The sequence below is a fragment of the Pongo abelii genome, chromosome 11 (assembly GCF_028885655.2).
Source record: "Pongo abelii isolate AG06213 chromosome 11, NHGRI_mPonAbe1-v2.0_pri, whole genome shotgun sequence".
NCBI lineage: Eukaryota > Metazoa > Chordata > Mammalia > Primates > Hominidae > Pongo > Pongo abelii.
The window spans coordinates 125,908,303-125,927,105 of record NC_071996.2 but is presented as its reverse complement, the minus strand read 5'-3'; the positions used below and the strand labels follow the sequence as shown (position 1 = coordinate 125,927,105).

At 42.8% G+C, this 18,803-nt stretch overlaps 1 protein-coding gene and 1 pseudogene across 1 annotated transcript in view; one reads left to right on the top strand and one right to left on the bottom strand.

The window, feature by feature from the left end:
- Positions 1 to 18,803, bottom strand: part of SGPP2 (sphingosine-1-phosphate phosphatase 2) — a 144,928-nt gene that overhangs the window by 99,827 nt on the left and 26,298 nt on the right. The gene's annotated exons all lie outside the window — the stretch shown is intronic.
- LOC100431453 (homeobox protein NANOG-like) lies at positions 16,321 to 17,222 on the top strand (annotated as a pseudogene).

Here is an 18,803-nt window from a genome sequence, read left to right as displayed (position 1 = left end):
GGACCTCAACCTCTTCCAGACACCAGATATCACCTTCCTGTAATTAACTTTTGGTCTCAAGTACACAGGCTATAGCTATTCTGACCTTGAGGTCTTTAAAGAATTTGATAAACTGTAGACCAGTATCATTGCAAGGTCGTATTACTTCCTCTATTTTTTTTTTTTCTTCCAGATTAGAGCTTTAAATATACATTTTCTTCCAGAGGTCAAGTCCAAGATACTCCACCACTTCAACAGAGCCAGGAGTTCACATCTGGGGGGGATGGTAATCTGCAACTCTAAGCCATCCAGTTTAATTGGAAGCAGCAGAAAGAGCTTGTTCTCTGGGGCTGAGAGAGAGAAAATCTACACAGGGTACAACTCAGTCTTATTTTAAGATAATGTTAAGATTCAAAGCTCTTTTACAAAACACACCAAGAAGCAGCCTTCCCTCCACAGTGGCTTTGCTTTTGGAGTTTTGCAGACTGACCAGAAGGAAGCAAATGAAATGAATATGGAGTGAGCTGACCTGGCCAGCAGGGAAGAGGGAAGGCCTAGGGGAGAGGGAAACGGATGCTGGAGGCAAAGTGTCTCAGATTGAACTCAGGCTACCTATGCTCCCTACCTGGATAATTTCACATAAATGACTTGATCTCCTTGAGCTTCAGCTTCCTCACCTGCAAATGGGAATAATAAGAATACATAGCACACAGAGACCCTGGGAGGATGAAACAAGATCGTGTTGATGGTGTGTGCAAGGTACTCAGATCAGAGCAGGCAAAGAAATGTCTCAGTAGGACATGGCTGTTGACGACAATGATGATGGTGGGAGTGGTAGCAGTGAGGATTCTAGAAAGCACTTCTCAATTGTAATATGCATCCGAATGACCTGGGCATCTTGTTAATGAACAGATTTTGATGTAGTTGACCTGGGGCAGGGGAAAGACTTCTCAGGAGCACAGGTGATGTTGATGTTGCCATGTTGCCGGCCCATGGACCTCACTGTGAGTAGCTTTAGGATCAAGAACACCCCAGTGAAGCGTCTTTCAACACAAAAATAAGGCTCACAGATGTAATCCTCAGTATTAGAGGTTATCTCAACTGGCATTAAGAGAGTAAGTAACGTGATCCAGGCGATAGATTAAAATGCCGGTGACAAACCAGAGGGGAACAGTGAGCAGATTCCATGGAGGATCCTGCAACACAGGAACTGAGCCCAGACAAGCACCTCAACCCTAGAAAGTACCAAAGGGAAGGCACAGGTAAGACATGCCTCCCTGAGACAGCAGCCTGATCAAATGACTGACTGACTGATGATGCAGAAAGAAATACGCTACCGCACTTCTTGCCTTGATTTGAGAGAGGTTTACATAAATACTGGAATGACAAATTCGAAATTAGTTAAGAAGGAGTAATGAAGTTTGAAAGCCTTTCCTAACTTCTCAGAGCATCACAATACCAAAAAAAACCCAAACCATGTTTCCCTAAGAAGGGCTTTTGCACTACTCTCAGAATCCTGGCTTAGAAACAGGTTTCTCAGGCTTTTGCAGGGAACAACTGTCGTTATGTTTTCTGAAAATAAAAATTAAGGCTGGGCGTGGTGGCTCACGCCTGTAATCCCAGCACTTTGGGAGGCCAAGGTGGGTGGATCATGAGGTCAGGAGATCGAGACCATCCTGGCTAACATGGTGAAACCCTGTCTCCACTAAAAATACAAAAAATTAGCCAGGCGTGGTGGTGGGCACCTGTAGTCCCAGCTACTCCGGAGGCTGAGGCAGGAGAATGGCATGAACCCGGGAGGCAGAGCTTGCAGTGAGCTGAGATCGCACCACTGCACTCCAGCCTGGGGGAGACAGCGAAAGTCCGTCTCAAAAAAAAAAAAAAAAAAAAAAAACTAAAAGGGGAGAAGCTCATTAAGATCAATGGTTTCTGGAAATTCTAAACTTTTTTTTTTTTAACCTAACCTGTCTAGGAAATTTTCATTTTTAGCTACATCTGGAATAATCTACATTTGACCTAGATAGGCCTGCATACTCGTTCTCATCAGCTTCTGAGAGTTGTCACATGTCACATGCTTGTCCGAGATCATTCTCAAGGTAGGCCTGAACATCTTTGGGTGCTTGGGATTGTGGAAGGTGACAGGAATCAGTCTATGGTCTGTGGATTGATAGCCACTTATGAAGACCAGGGCCTTCTCCAAAAAATTCCTTCCAAGGTTGGAGTGGTATCCCCGAAGGGAGATTAAGGACTAGAACTCTACATTGTCTTGTTTGCTGAATTTTTTTTTTTTTTTTTTTTTTTTTGAGACGGATTCTTGCCGAGATGCCCAGGCTGGAGTGCAATGGTGTGATCTTAGCTCACTGCAACTTCTGCTTCCCAGGTTCAAGCAATTCTCCTGCCTTAGCCTCCCCAGTAGCCGGAACTACAAGCATGCACCACCATGCCTCGATAAGTTTTTGTATTTTTAGTAGAGATAGAGTTTCACCATATTGGCCAGGCTGGTCTCAAACTCCTGACCTCAAGTGATCCTCCCACCTCGGCCTCCCAAAGTGATGAGATTACAGGGGTGATACACCGCACCCAGCCTTTGTTAGCTGATTCTTATACTCAGTGTACATTCAGCCAGAATTTCAAATCTGTAGCCTAGAGACAAGGAAAGGCAAATCTTAAGAAATTTGGTGCTTCTTCTAATAGAACCTATCCCTTAAGGTTTTGATTCCACTACCCCTTTCTGAAAGACTGGGCTTTGGCAGCATGCCATCACATACCACAGAGATGGAATCACTGAAAAATAAACACTCCCTCCAAGCTAGTAGAAGACGCCAACTAGCATGTTAGCACACCAGGTACAAACTAAGCAATGCCCAACATTTCAAAAAAATTGAAGGCTGGGCACTGTGGCTCACACCTGTAATCCCAGCACTTCGGGAGGCCGAGGCAGGCAGATCATGAGGTCAGAAGATCAAGACCATCCTGGCTAACACGGTGAAACCTGTCTCTACGAAAAACACAAAACGTTAGTCAGGTGTGGTGGCACGCGCCTGTAGTCCCTGTTACTTGGGACTGCCTCAGTGAATTGGTTTTATTTGTGCAGCAGGAAGAACCCATTCGAAGATTACAAATTTGCATTTTAAGCCACTAAGTTTGTGGTAATTTGTTACAGCAGCAATGGATAACTAATACAAAGATGTTAGAAAAAATCACTTGCCTCCGAACTTTATAAATTGAGGCAAGAGAATCGCTTGAATCCGGGAGGTGGAGGTTACAGTGAGCCGAGATTGTGCCACTGCACTCCAGCCTGGGTGACAGAGAGAGACTCTGTCTAAAAAAAAAAAAAAAGTTGAAAACAGCAAAGTTTTTCCAAACAGGGGCCATGTCTACATAGAACATTCATTCACTGTGTATGCTTCAGTGATGTAAGGTTGACAATAAACAAGACTATTTTTAAAATACTATTTTTAAGTAGAGACACGGTCTCACTATGTTGCTCAGGCTGGTCTTGAACTCCTGACTTCAAGCAGTCCTCCTCCTTTGGCCTCCCAAGGTGCTGGGATTTCAGGCATGAGCCACCACACCCAGCTAGCAAGACTACTTCATTTAGCAATAAGTGCTATGATGAAATTAAAGCAGGAAATGGGTTACAAAGTGATCAATGTGTGTCTGGGGATGCTTGCCACAGAGGAGCCATTTGAGCTGAACCCTGGATAAGGAGAGGCGTTGCTTCTTTGAGGGTCTGTGGGTCAGAGAGAGAACACTTAGTGAAAGGCCCCGAGCAGGAGGCAGCTCTGCCTGCTGGGAGATGTGTGAAAGAGACAGAGAGGAGATGACCTCAAGAGCAGACGTGAAACCCAGCCCAGACTTGAGACTGAGGCTGGAAGGAGCAGAAAGCCACGGGAGGGTTTTAAATGGGAGCACAACTGGATTTACTCTGGCGAGACTAGAACAAATTTTGGCTCTGAAACAGTGGGATGAAGCCCTGCTTTAATTCTTTTGTCTTTTGATTTCTTAAACTTGGTGAGAAAATATCATTAATTCCCAGTTCTGAACTGAAAAGCCACTGGGGTGAAATTGCATCATTTCTACCATGAGGGAGACTGGTGGTGTCCTGAATTCACAAATCTATTTACTAACCTGGCCCGTCACTTTTAATTACTCTCATTTTTTTTTAAGAGAATCAAGACTTTCCAACCTATAAAGAAAATTAAATGATGATTACTCAGGAAGCCTAAGAAAGATTGACAGTGTCCCTTGAAGGAGAAAACAGAAGGAACAAAAATGCACGAGGGCTTCTTCTTTCATCCTCAAGTCCAGATAGAATTACAAGTTGGGTGATGTAGCCGATGTCTAAGCAGCACTCAGGTGATTAAAATTTCAGGATGGTGAGACTGAAAGTCAGTAAAATGTAAGGACGACTTCTTGGAGTCAGAGAGCTTGAGAGGGAACTGCACACTCATCACTGTCACCCGCTTAGTGGGCATTTGTCGGGATCCCTCTGCTGCATCCAAGGATAAGAGGGAGGGTTAAGGGGACTGAGCCCAATGTGGCTTTCATTTTACAGTGGAATTTCAGTTGTAGTCTTTTACACAATTTGAACTGTTTTCCTCTTGATAATCTATCATATTTCAGCTCATCCTCTAATAATTAGAAAACATCTAATATCTTTTCTTCCTTTTCCTCAAGGTGGACCAGGACTACAAATGAAGAAATTCTTGAAATTGTGAGACAGTGACCCATGGTGGCAACAATGTTCTTCTTGACTCTAGAAAAGAGTCTTGTAACTAAAAAAAACACTGTCTCATCATCACTTAAAACCCTGTGCCTGGGCTGGGTGCAGTAGCTCACACCTGTAATCCCAGCTCTTTGGGAGGCTGAGGTAGGGGGATCGCTTGAGACCAGGAGTCTGAGAAGAGCCTGGGAAACATAGTAAGACCTGTCTCTACAAAAAATTAAAAATATTAGCCAGGTATGGTGGCACACACCTGTGGTCCCAGCTATTTGGGAGGTTGAGGTGAGAGAATTATTTGAACCTGGGTGGTGGAGGCTCCAGTGAGCCATGATCGTATCACTGCACTCCAGCATGGGCAACAGAGTGAGACCCTATCTCAAAAACGCAGAAAAACAAAAAACCTCTGTACTTGAAGGACACAGCATTTGCTTAGGAACCAAATCTGGGCATAGCATAAGGAGAGGGTTAGAAGCGAGCCTGTATCTGGATAGGACAGAAATTTGCAGTCATCATTTCAGAGACCAGGAATGTGAACTTCTGCTAGAGAATTTCTTCCACAGACAATAAGAGACATTGGCATCGATACAAAGAACAGAAATAACCACTGCCATTTTTAAAGAGGGTGGGAGAGCCAGCTGCCCTTTAAATAATCAAAACGTCTTAAGAACTTAACAGTTTTTCAAAACATCTTGGATCCGCTAAAACCTGAAACACATTGAACCGAACATTTTTCCATTTAATTGTTAAGCCCTTGTATGTGCGGGGGGATTTGGCAGGCAGATGTTTCTCATTCATTTATATTAACTTATCGAAATGATACTTGGAAGAGCTGTATGATGTTCGAGAAGGAGTGTTATAAACTTCAGTTTACTCATTTTCATCCAGAAATTTCCCCTCACCCCAACACACACGTACAGGATTCAGAACTTGGGAGGGTTGATTCAGTCTCTTCTAACTTGGCAGCATGTCCTCACCCATCCCTACCTCCCTTCAAAAAACATTTTCTGAAGCATTAAAAGGCACTGCCAAAAATGTAAGAAAGTTATTCAGGCACATATAAAGTTTTTTCTGTGATAATCTTTTATGTACCAAGATTTTAAAAGCAAACAGGTAAATCATACAAAAACAAAACTGAAGTCTGACAAATTTGTCACCAAAGTCAAGGTGGTTTCATACAAGGGCTTTCCCACTTCCCTCTTTGTTTATTTGGGCTAAATGGCCACAAAATTTTTAGCTTGGAATTTTCCTTCAGGACAGTCATGTTAGCGGGTGCATGTGTACGTGGAGAAGGAGGCTGAAGCAAAACGGTATCTTCATGCTACCCCTCCCATTTCTTCCATTTTTTTCTAAATAGAGACAGGGTCTCACTCTGTAGCCCAGACTGGGCTCAATTCTCAAGACACCCTTCTGTGGCACCATGATCAACTATATTTTTTTAATATTTTGTAGAGACAGGGCCTTACTATGTTCTTGAACTCCTGGCCTCAAGCAATCCTCCTGCCTCCCAAAATGCTGGGATTATAGGCTACTGTGCTCAGCCTCTTCCCCATTTCTTAAATCCAGCCCTTTGCTTTTCAGAGCTCTAAAGGAATCCAAGATGGTAAAGACAGTGCTTGGGAAGGATTTTCCTTTCTTGATCCTTCCCAGTTCCTGGGGTGACTGTGGATATGTGGTAGTGGATATCTGTGATCAGTCAGGGATGGAATAGACTAAGTGGGGACAGAATGGAAGAGGGAGGACATTTTGCCAAGAGAGTCTTGTTGTCTCCACGCTCCTCTTAAAGTCTTGCCTAGAGCAGAAATTCTTGAGAAGCTCCATCAATTTCTGTCACATTTTCAAACTGTAGTTCCCCAATGGGAGGCTGTCGCTGAGGAAGTTTAAAGCCATTCATCACAAAAATAAACTCAGGAAAAGCTTTGAAGTTGGGTGCACACACATGAAAGAACATTAAGAAGAAAACCATGCTGGGTGGGAACAATGGTCCTTCCCACCCAGACTGCCTCCGACCCTGCTTGCTTTGTGCTCTGAGTATTTTTGTTTGTTTGTTTTTCTGATTATCTGATTATCAATTTTTTTTTTCTGATTAACACATTTTACTTGAGAACATCATGGAAGTTCAAATATAAAACTATATAAAAATATAAAAAACTATATAAAAATAAAATGAAAACTGCCATTGTCCCACCCCTCAGACAATCCTCTGGAACATTCCTCCTGGTCTCTTTACTGTGCGTAATCGTGAGTGCAGGTGGTGGTATGCATCTTAACGAAATTGTGATTGCGATTAAGATCGAAAATCTTAAATTTTAAAGCATTATTACATTGTGAGCATTTCTCTAGGTCCCTAAATATTATTTCGGACCATTCTTTTGGCTGAGCTTAGCTTTTTACCTGTCTAGATCCAGTTTTGCTGCGTTTCACTTCCTCATCCACCCATTCTCACAGCAGATCCAACAGCTGAATCCTACAGCAAACAAGCCCACCAGCTGACCAGTGTTGACATGAGCATGAGTCTTGTCACCCAAGGGTCTTCTAACTCCCTGCTTACTCCCTGCTCACTTTTGCTCTAACATGAGTCTTGTCACCCAAGAGCCTTTCTAGCTCCCTACTCACTTCTGCTGGGGTGCATGGAGACCCCATTCCCATGGACCTCTCTCTACCCTGCTCATTCCTTAACCTGACCAAATAAGCATCTGTGTTGACCATGTTCCCCGCCACCACCTGCTTGAATTTCTTGGGCTTACGATGTTTGCTTGTGTTATTTTCCTGAAGACCCAAGATCTCTCTGCTATGTTTTGCAAAAGCTTCAAGCTTACCCTTTAAGGCCTCTCAAGGACCACAGCTCAGAGATACACTGCTGAAGAAATAAAGAATGACCTGGGGACAGGCATGACTCATGAAGGTCACTGTGCTGAGGCAGAGGGACAGTCCTCTAACCCATCTCACACCGGTAAAGCCAAGTCCTCTATAATTTGGAAGTCACAGGCGTTTGTACACAAGCTGGAGACTTCCTTTGTTGGCTCCAGCCAGCTGTGATTGACATAAATGAATATGAACAGAATCTAAGAGCAGGTCCCCAACCCCTGGGCCATGGACTGGTTCCATTAGGAACCAGCAGGAGATGCGTGGAGGGTGAGCGAGCATTACCACTTGCGCTCCAAGCCCTGTCAGATCAGTGGCCCCGTTAGATTCTCATAGGAGCACGAACCCTATTGTGAACTGCACATGCGAGGGATCTAGGCTGTGCACTTCTTATGAGAATCTAATGCCTGATGATCTGTCACTGTCTCCCATCACCCTTAGATCGGACCATCTAGTTGCAGGAAAACAAGCTCAGGGCTCCCACTGATTCTACATTATGGTGAGTTGTATAATTATTTCATTATATTAATATATTACAATGTAATAATAATAGAAATAAAGTGCACAATAAAGGCAACGTGCTTGAATCATCCTAAAACCATCCCCCCACCTGCCCAGTCCATGGGAAAATTGTCTTCCATGAAACTGGTCTCTGATGCCAAAAGGGCTGGGGACTGCTGCCTAAGAGGGTCTGGGTGTCATCACCAGCCTTGGGACCAATGCCGGACCTGCTAGGTAACTCTGGGGAAGTCTGAACTTATAACTTCACCTTGCAGTGGGTACAACACCAGCTTCTTTACTAAGGCATTTGGAAGGGGAAATGGAGTCACTTATGTAAATCACATGCTACCCCATCAGGCACACAGCACGCGTCAATAAATGGTCATTGTATTTGCATTTCTATTAGCAATGTAAATCACAAGACAATGTCAAAAGAAAGTCCAGTTGGAGTAGAACACAGAGGAGAGAAAGACGGTAAAAAGATTCAAAAAACAGCCGAATGTGGTGGCTCATGACTATAATCCCAGGTCTTTGGAAGGCGGAAGGAGTTCTTGAGCCCAGGGGTTCAGGGCTGCAGTGAGCTATTATCATGCCACTGCACTCCAGCCTGGGCAACAGAGTGAGATCCCATCTCTTAATTAATTTAAAGAGATTTTTTAAAAAGGCATCATGAAGGGAGAGGAAAGGAATTCACCCTGGAAGGAAGACTCAAATTTTAACAGAGAAGGGAAAGAGGGACATTCCGGCAGAAAGGAACAGCAAGAGGAGAGGCATGGAAGCTGCGAGGCACTGTGTTCCTGAAACAGTACATGGTCCACAACAGAGTAGCCGGGGTGTGAGGGATTTATAAAGGGAGTTGTAGGCAGCAGAGCTAGAAGTGGAGGCCAAAGCCAGAGAGGAGAGCCCTGGAGGACGCTGGGTTTAGCACTTGGGTAATAGGGAGCCTTTGAAAGTGCTGGAGCCAAGAGGTGCCATAATCAGAGATGTGCTGCTGTAAACGGTCACCAGTGGATTCACATTCTTGTCTTTTCTAAGTAATTTTGCATTGTTTTTCAGATTCAAATGTATCTTAAGAAGAAGTCACAGACATGTTGCCATGAAGCTCAACTGCTTATGTCGTGTTCTCAGGGGTTTTATACACAACCCAGCCTCTGCCATCCACAGCCCAGCAGCCCCACCGGAGCCTCCCCGTGCTCCCACCTCACATCTGAAATAACAGCTGGGCACTCAGGGAGTCTCGTGGCCCATCCTGGAAGATGAATAAAGCTTGGTTTCCATGTTTGGCCTTGGCGCTGCCATGTGGGATCTGATGATACAGTTATTTAGCAAGAAACCACAGGAATAAAAACAATGTGATAAAACCCAGAGAAAGTGAGTCCTTCTTCTGTGGATGGCAACTGAATGCCACAGGCTGTGCAATGCCCACCCTGAGCAAACCCGGAGGCCCTGGGTTTTGACTGAGCCCCGTCACCAAGGGCCACGCGCTTCAGGTTCCTGCTCTGTAAACAGGGACTGTGGTTCCTATGCCCAAGGAAACAGAGTTGTCAAAAATATTAAAGTGTGGGAAATGTGGTTCTCATTTCTTTTCACAAGAATGCAGTTTCCAGAAAGTGCTGTGTGACCAGAACCAATGACCCTGGTGCATCAGCGATGGTCAGGGGAACATGGCTTTGCAGTCTTGATAAAGAAGGGAACCAAAGTTGAACAACCTGCAGTATCTCAGCTTTACAAGGAGGATGGTGAATCAGGAAGAGCATGGAGTTGAAGGCCAGAAGGGAGAAAAGAAATGTACAAAGTCCTCACAGCCCTCATTTCAGAATGGTAGACAAAGGTCCATGTTCACGGAGCCTCCGCCCACTGTCCGTCTCTGTCTCTCTCTCTCTCTCTCTCAGACACACACACACATGCATGCATGCACACCACTCCCCTCATGCTTTCTATGCTATAATGGGGCCCTGCCATACTAAACCAGTTCATTGTCTGAAATGGAGGCTGCTTTAGTTAAAATAATGACTTCAGCATCCTGTGTCCTTCCTTGTTCTTTAAAATGTGGCTTCCATGCTGGGTGTGGTGGCTCATGCCTATAATCTCAGCACTTTGGGAGGCCGAGGCAGGCAGATCATTTGAGTTTGATCATTTGATCATTTGATCATTGAGTTTGATCATTTGATCAGGAGTTTGAGACCAGCCTGGCCAACATGGTAAAACCCTGTTGTCCCTACAAAAAATATAAAAAGTAGCCGGGCGTGGTGGCATGTGCCTGTAGTCTTAGCTACTTGGGAGGCTGGGGTGGGAGGATCACTTAAGCCTGGGATGCGGAGGCTGCAGTGAGCCAAGATTGTGCCACTGCACTCCAGCCTAGGAGTCACAGTGAGACCCTGTCTTGAAAAAAAAAAAAAAAAGAAAGAAAGAAAAAAAAGTGTGTCTTTTAGACAAGCAGCAGCACTCCTTGAGAGAAATTCAGAATTTCAGGCCCTACCCAAGACCCCCAGAATCAGTGGGAATTTTAACCAGGTTCCCAGAGTGATTCTCTTGCACATTAAAGTTTGAGAAGCACTAACCTACATCTATTGAGAAAACAAAATATCTGGATGTTTTGAGATTTTGCTATTCTATCTGGGCCTACTTAATATGTACACATGTATAGGGAAACCACTTTAAAAGTACGAAAGCCCTCAGTGAGGAAGAGGCAAACTAGAGAGACAAAGTCAATTAGTGCTTGTGCTGGGCTGGGGGTGAGGTGAGGAAAACGGGAATGCTTGCTGATGAGCATGGGTTTCTTTTTGGGGTGATGAAAATATTCTAAAATTGATTGTGGTGATGGTCAGAATATACTAAATTGCGAATATACTAAGAACAACATAGGTAAATTGCATGGCATGTGAACTGTATTTCATTAAAACTTGAAAAAATTTAAAAGCACTCAGAAGCCTTGGAAATAGCAAACTGAAAACTTCTGACTGTAAAAGAGACCACCTGTAGAGCCAGATCTTAAGGATGCATTAAAGGCCATCTCATCTTTTCATAACTTCATACATAATAAATATCAGTAACTTATTTTTGCTCTAAAACAATATAGGACATTTTAGCTCTCTAATAAGTGACTGCTCTGCTGTCCTGGCTTGGTGAAATGTTATCAGGGGAATGTTAAGGAGCAGAGTTTCTTTCAGTAGAGGCACTGGGCCAGGCACGGTGGCTCACACCTGTAATCCCAACACTTTGGGAGGATGTGGCAGGAGGATCACTTGAACCCAGAAGTTTGAGACCAGCCTGGCCAACACAGTGACTCTCCATCTCTACAAAAAATAAAAAAATAAAAAAAAAATAGCTAGTCATGGAGGCACTTGCCTGTAGTTCCAGCTAATTGGGAGGCTGAGGTAGGAGGATCACTTAAGTGGGAGGTCGAGGCTGTAGTGGGCCATGATCTCTCCATTGCACTCTGGGCTGAGTCACACAGCAAGACCCCGTCGCAAACAAAAACAAAAACAAAACAAAAAACACAAAGAGGCACTCAATGGTCATTGGCTCCTAGAACCAGGTAACTGGGGTTCATATCCTGGACTTTCTGATTTAGGCCCCCTGCTCTGACCCTGCTCCAGCCATGTCCTTCCCTATGAAGCAAGAGAAGATGCTCAATTCTCTAGATCATTCATTGGCAATCCCAGCATTTCCTACCCAAATGCCTGAGCCTGCATCCCAGGCCTGCACATGTCTCTGCCCCAGGTCTACCCTCCCTGGGGTGGAGGACGGCACAGACGTGCACTACCCTAGACTGGAGGCCTGGCTGAGGATGGCTGTTCATGCGGGAACATAGACCCAGACAGAGCCCTTCTGTAGTCCTAGACAGTAGACAGGCTGCCTCCCTTACTTTGCTACTTTTTAGTGTAAATCTCTAGGCCGAGAATTCTAAATTTGAACCTAACTTTCCAGGTCACATGAAGACACAGACGTGAAGACAGGAGGCCAAAACATTATATTTAATGGTTTGTTAGTTTAACAAATAACGTTTAAATATTTTGACCTATGGAATCTCAGTCTACATTTGTGTGTTTACCTTAAAAGCTTGTAATTTTAGAGGTCGCTGATTGCTTTTTTCCTTCTACATCTGTCAGGTAAAAAGAGAGTATTTCTGGTCTTCTCTGGAACATGCCATATTTTATAGGCAAATATTAATGCATAGGCCTTACACATTAAAGGCCATCTCATCTTTTCATAACATCATACATAATAAATACCAAGAATTTATTTTGGCTCCAAAATAATATAGGAAGTTTTAAGACAAGAAACATCTTAAACTTGTTTACCTTCATGTATGCCTCATATTTGCAAAACATGGTAGTTAAAAAAATAATAAAACAGGAAATGAACAATAAAAAAACCACTGAATATTTTACAATATTAATAAAGTTTAAGGCTCCTCCTGGGCTACTTTTCTGCTTATGAAGGATGGAAAAGCAAATCCTTTAGACAAAAATGCAAGGCTCTGGAGTTTTTTTTCTTTTTTTTTAAATAACAGAAACAGCTTAAATGGAACTTGGGGAGGGTAGGGCTTAATGAGTTTAACCACGAGAGTTTACAGTCTTTCATGGCGCTTTGAAACTTCTTAACAAATAGTTCAGGGACATAATCCTAGAAAGGGTGATTTTGTTACTGTTGTCACATGCAACCCACAAGTGGAGCAGAAGAGATAACCTTACTTTATTGCCCTCTTAAAATATTCTGCTTTGGGAATTATTTTTATTCGTCGTGAGTCGTGAAGCTGGGGCTGAGGTCATCACTTGCCTTTGCCTTCCATGAGCATACAGATGTCACCCATGTGTTGACAACCGGGTTAGCTCCCACTCAGATCCTATTCTACCCCAGAAGATGCTTAGAATCTGCCATCCATCCTTTATGCCTCTTGTCATCTAGATTCCTTGTGGGAACTCTCCAGCTTTTTCTTTGTACTGAGGATTAGGTATAAATACGATAAATATGCTTCAACATTTCAATCATTTTAGACACTGGGGAGGTAGGAGAGACGGGGAAAATGATCTCAGATAAGACTGTGAATTTGTAAGCTGCCACAGAGCTGTGCTATTCAATACGGTATCCATATGTGGCTACTTAAATTTAACAAAATAAAACATCCAGTTCCTCAATAGTACCAGTTGCATTTCAAGTGCTCAACAGCCACGTGAGGCTGGTGGCTCCCAGTATGGACAGTGCAATACAGAACATGTCCATCATCACACAAAATTTCCATTAGATGTGTGGAATGGGAGAGTCTGAGTGTTTTCTGCATCATCCCAGTCAAGCTTTCTTTTATTTACTCCAGGATCAGTACTACGATTTCCTATACCATCAAATTTTTTGCAAATTAAAGCAATTTATTCTTAAATTCTAAAAGCAGATAATAGTGATGGTTGCACAGCTTTGAGAATATACTAAAAACCTCTGAGTTGTACATTTATTTATTTATTTTAGAGACAGGGTCTTGCTCTATCGCCCAGACTGGAGTGTAGTGGCACAGTCATGGCTCACCATAGCCTCAAACTCCTGGGCTCAAGCGATCCTCCCACCTTAGCCTCCCAAGTTGCTGGGACTACAGACACATGTCACCACACCCGGGGAATATTTTTTAATTTTAAAAAATTTTTGTAGAAACAGGGTCTCACTCTGTTGCCCAGGCTGGAGCACAGTGGTTCAATCATTAGCTCACTGAAGCATCAAACTCCTGGGCTCCCAAAGCGTTGGAATTACAGGCATGAACCACTGCACCTAGCCGAGTTTTACATTTTAGAAGAGTAAACCTCATGGTATGTGAGTTATATCCCAAGTTAAGAAAATAAAGCCTAATTAGTCAAATATCAAGTAATAATTTTATAACCACCTTGTCAGGTATCGTATAGAGCAGCCCAAATGGTCTTACTCAAATGAAAATCAAGAAAATCAAACGAAAGGGTTTTCATTTCTGAAAACAAACAATCTCCATCCTCCAATGGCTCCTAATCACACTCAGAATAAAGTCCCAATGCACAGCCATGGTCAAGGACTGAGGTCTGACCTCTGCTCCTCTCTCCTACCTCCCTGCCGCTCCTTTTTTATGTTCCAGCCACTCTGGCCTTTGCTTACTGCCTCTTACTCAAGCATGTCTTGCACATTTCAGCCTCCTGAGCTTTGTCCTAAGCACACTCTCCTCCTGGTTGGCTCCTTCGCATCTCTGAGATTCTATCTCCCCCATACGTCTCCGTTCAGAGATGCCTTCTCTAGCCCTCACCTCCCCGGCTCCACATCATAACCCAGTTCTATCTTCTTCATAGCTTGTAGCTTATCTGAAATTCTCTTAAACTTTTTTTTTTTAAAAAGAGATTGGAGTAGTGGGGGTCTCACTATGTTGTCCAGGCTGGTCTTGAACTCTTGGGGTCAAGCAATCCTCCCGCCTCGGCCTCCCAAGTAGCTGGGATTACAGATGTATGCCACCATGCCCAGCCTAATTCTCTTACTTTTGTACCTGTTTTTTTCATCTAAACTAAACTTCAAGCTCCTTGAAGGCAAGGACCCTGAGCACCTTGTTCCTGCAGAATTCCTGGCATCAACACAATGGCTGTTGTTCTGCCCACCACGCAGTAAGCATTCAACAAATGCTTGTTGTCTGAAGAGACAGAGAAATAAAAGTGGAGCACACCATTAGCACACATTCTGGTTAGAAAGTAGCCATCTACGGGTTCTTAATGACACCCAAGGAGCTTTGAAAAATACACACACCTGGACTCTACTCCAGGAGCCTGATTTACTAGATCTGGAGTGAGGTTCAAATTGGCTTTTTTTTTTTTTTAACAGCTCCACTGTTTGGTCCAATTTCCTCATTTTCAGAGAAGGGAATGAGGCTCACACTTGCCTGAGTTTTCAGCTAGTCAAGCAGAAGCCTCCTTGTCAAGTCTAAGAAGCTCAGCTATCCAGGAACAAGTCTATGTGTGTTTCTAGTTCTCCATTACACTGTATCTGTGAAATCACTGTGGTTCACATTAAGGAAAATCTACTTTGACCCATGGTCTGAAAGGGACTTTCATAATAGACCACTTCAGAATTTATCACAAGATAGAGTCAAGTTATCTCTGAACTCACTCCTTCCTCATCCAAGCTCTCCTATTATAGTATTGAGGTTTTCACCTTGGCAGAGAGTTGTAAGCACACTTCACCTTGCATGCTTTTCTCCAAAGTCATATCCAGGCAGCAGATATAAAACACTGAACATCAGCAATGGGAACAGCATCTCTCAAGAGCCACCTGAGTCATATTTTCCGTTATCTTTTTGAGAAAGATAAAAACCACCAGGTTCTCCTCTCTTTATCTTCAGATGCTGGCAGGTTCGAGAGAAAATTTTCTCATTTGTATTGGCAAAAAAAAATCATGAAATAAAAATATTTCAATTTTTGAAGGATTCAAAAGGACCTCCTTGCTAGAGAGGAAAATTAAATGGTATTTGTTAACAAAAGAAAAAGATTACAAAATGCATCTACACTTTTGGAAATAAACCAAATGTTCTCTAGCATGCTTATCAAAAGAGGCAGGTCAGTACCATTGTTAAAAACCTGGGTTTCAATCCTTGCTTTACTATTCACTAGCTGTGCGGCCCTGGACAAGTGAGTTAATCTTGCTGTGCCTCAGTTTCCTCAACTATACAACATAAAATACAGTTGACCTTTGAACAATGCACGGGTTAGGGGTGCTGACCCCTGTGTAGTCAAAAATCTGCATATAACTTTTGGTTCCCTAAAAGCTTTACTACTAATAGCCTACTGTTAACTGGAAGCCTTACTTATAACATAAACAGTCAATCAACACATATTTTATATGTTCTATGCATTATATACTGTATTCTTATAATAAAGTAATCTAGAGAAAAGAAAATGTTATTAAGTAAATCATAAGGAAAATATATTTAATACTGATTAAGTGAAAGTAAATCATCACATTTTTTTTTTCCTTGTCTTCATGTTGAGTAGGCTGAGGAGAAGGAGGAAGAGGAGGGGTTGGTTTTGCTGTCTTAGGGGTGGCAGAGGTGGAAGAAAATCTGTCATTGACATTTTGCTGGACTGAGCTGGTTGCCTCCTGTTGTTGTGGAGGTGACTCGCTTCATCCCAACTTCTTGATACTTTCACTTCTGGAGGTCATATTTCTCTAAGATCTTCCAGAAAAGTCTTAATGCTGCCTTAGCCTTTTTTCCAGTCCAGCTCTTAAATTTTTTCCTTCTCTTCCCCAGTAATAACATGAGTGTGGATCCAGCTTGTCCCCAAACCTGCCTTGCTTCAAAGCATCCAATTGTAAAGAATCTTCACCTATAACCTGTCATTTGTGGGCCTGAAGAAAACTATCCATCCTTGCAAATGTCTCCCGCTGAGATGCCTCACACTGAGACTGTCTCTCCTCTTCCTTCCTCCATGGATCTGCGTATTCAGGACAGTCCTGATTCTCCCACCAGTCCCAAAGGCAAACAACCCACTGCTGCAGAGAATAGCGCCACAAAAGAAGGAAGACAAGGTCCCAGTCAAGAAACAGAAGACCAGAACTGTGTTCTCTTCCACCCAGCTGTGTGTACTCAATGATAGATTTCAGAGACAGAAATACCTCAGCCTTCAACAGATGCAAGAACTTTCCAATATCCTGAACCTTAGCTACAAACAGGTGAAGACCTGGTTGCAGAACCAGAGAATGAAATCTAAGAGGTGGCAGAAAAACAACTGGCCACAGAATAGCAATGGTGTGACTCAGGCCTCAGCACCTACCTACCCCTCTGCTCCTCCTACCACCAGGAATGCCTGGTGAACACGAATGGAAACCTTCCAATTTGGAGCAACCAGACCTGGAGCAATTCAAGCCGGAGCAACCACAGCCTGAACATCCAGTCCTGGAGCAACCACTCCTGGAACACTCAGACCTGGTGCACCCAGTTCTGGAACAGTCAGGCCTGGAACAGTTCCTTCTATAACTGTGGAGAGGAATCTCTGCAGTCCTGCATGTAGTTCCAGCCAAATTCTCCTGCCAGTTTGCCTTGGAAACTGCTGGGGAAAGCCATAATGTAATAAAGCAGACAACTAGGTATTTTAGTACTCCACAAACCATGGATTTATTCCTAAACTACTCCACGAACATACAACCTGAAGATGTGTGAAGGAGAGTGAAATTGATATTACTCAATTTGACTCTAGGCACTGGCTGAATCCTTCCTCTCCCCTCCTCCCCTCCCTCATAGGATTTTTCTTTTTTGGAAACCACATGTTCTGGTTTCCATTATGCCTATCCAGTCAATTTGATGGAGGGTGGGGTATGGTTGAAGCCTAATCAGAGAGGTTTCTTTCTTTTTTCCTATTGGATCTTCCTGGAGAAAAGACATTTTAATAACCTTGGCTGCTAAGGACAACATGATAGAAGCTGTCTCTGGCTATAGATAAGTAAATCTAATACAGTTTGGATATCTTTAGGGTTTAGAATCTAACCTCAAGAATAAGAAATAAAAGTACAAATTGATGTGAAAAAAAAGAAAATCTGTTATTAGTGATCCCAAACAGTTCAAATCCATGTTGCTCAAGAGTCAACTGTACTTATTTTACAGAGCTGTGAAAATTAAATGCATCGATGCATGAGAAGCATTTAGACAGTGCCTGACATACAGAAAGTGCTGAGTAAATAAAAGTTCTTGTTGATAATAATACTGATGATTACTCCACCCATCAGCATTACACAACTGCTAGGCCATGAGTTTCCATGTATCTCTGCTACCATGCTCAGCAAACATGAAAAAATATTTTTGAATTTATAAATCTTTTCCCTTTTCTTCCTTCCTTTGATTAAGAGTTTGATATTTATCTTCCTTTACTTTTAGTCCCCTTGCATTGCCATCAATCTACAAACCGAGGCACAAAGCTGCGGGGAACCTGTGGTCAGTGGGAAAGTCTAGTAAGTGTCGGATAAAAGCAAGGCTAGCTGGAGATGGCTGTGCCTCACGACACAGCCCAGGGCTGAGCACATCAGCCCTTCAGACATCTGCTCTGCAGTTTCTCAGTCAGCCACACAGAGCGTGTAGGGTTTAGGTGCCTTGGGCACATCAAAATAATTCTGTGCACACTTATGAGACCAGACAAAGAGGCAGCTGGAGTGTCTCATGTGTGGTCACATACTTTCTAAATGATTAATATGACTTTCAAAGTATTCACCATCAATGGGGTGAGAAGTAGATTACATCTACCTGCCCTTTTTTAGGTCACATGAAGAAACTAAGCTAATCATTTTACAGAGCACTTTTTTCCCTTCAAAATATCCCTCCAGATGATTGATTTCATAGGAACTTTGAAAATTGTTTCTGGAAAGTTTGGTTTTAGTGGGGAGTTTTGTTTGGTTAAGTCTCTGATTGCAGTTTTTTTTTCTCTTTTTGTATGGTTTTTATTCATTTGCTACTTTTCATTAAAAGCAAAGAAATGGGGGAAGGGAATGTTGGAATTCCAGTTAAGACAATAAAAATGCATTATGCATTTGGTCAAAATAAATTTTCTACATTATGAAGGAAATTCACAAAGAGGTTGTTGTTTATAAATCAATATGAAGTAAACATTAAATAGTTAAAAAAGATGAAGAAAATAAAAAGAAACCCGTTACCCTATTTCATCCAGAGAGCTCTTGGAACTAAAGAAATGCTTTCATCAGAGTTTGAGTCCTAGGATGCATGGGAAAGCCAGTGAGAAAAGTGAGGCTCTAC